We start from the raw sequence: 590 nt of genomic DNA on the forward strand, positions 1-590 counted from the left end.
ACACATGTATCATAAACATACACAAACATCACACACAAATATACATGCACACACACACACACACATAAATACCACATACACACAAACACATACAAACATCACACACATACACAAAAACATCGTCTCACACAGGAACTTACATGAACCCTACACACATGCATACATAGAAATCTCAGAGTTTAATCTTTTGGCAGACTACCTTGGCACCATGGGTCTGATGGACCAGTGCTGCCCTCGGGCCACACACAGACACAGGTATGAGCCTAAACACATTCTTTAGAATAACTGAAGACACTGTAAAAGCTACAAAATAATCTATTACATACACATTAACAAATATATACACCGTCTCGCACACACACACACACACATGTATATACATATATATGTACATACACACATATATACATACACACGCACACATGTATATATGCATACACACACATATATATACACATGCATACACATATACATACATATATATACACTCACTTGGTCACCAATACAGTTGCATATATACATATACACACAAACACACACACACACACACAATTACATATATATAGTCACCAACACAACTACATACACAT

At 36.1% G+C, this 590-nt stretch overlaps 1 protein-coding gene across 1 annotated transcript in view; it reads right to left on the reverse strand.

The window, feature by feature from the left end:
• Window positions 1-590, reverse strand: part of LOC106879363 (electron transfer flavoprotein subunit alpha, mitochondrial) — a 20,745-nt gene that overhangs the window by 1,789 nt on the left and 18,366 nt on the right. The window lies entirely within an intron of this gene.

This window comes from Octopus bimaculoides, chromosome 15 (assembly GCF_001194135.2).
Source record: "Octopus bimaculoides isolate UCB-OBI-ISO-001 chromosome 15, ASM119413v2, whole genome shotgun sequence".
NCBI lineage: Eukaryota > Metazoa > Mollusca > Cephalopoda > Octopoda > Octopodidae > Octopus > Octopus bimaculoides.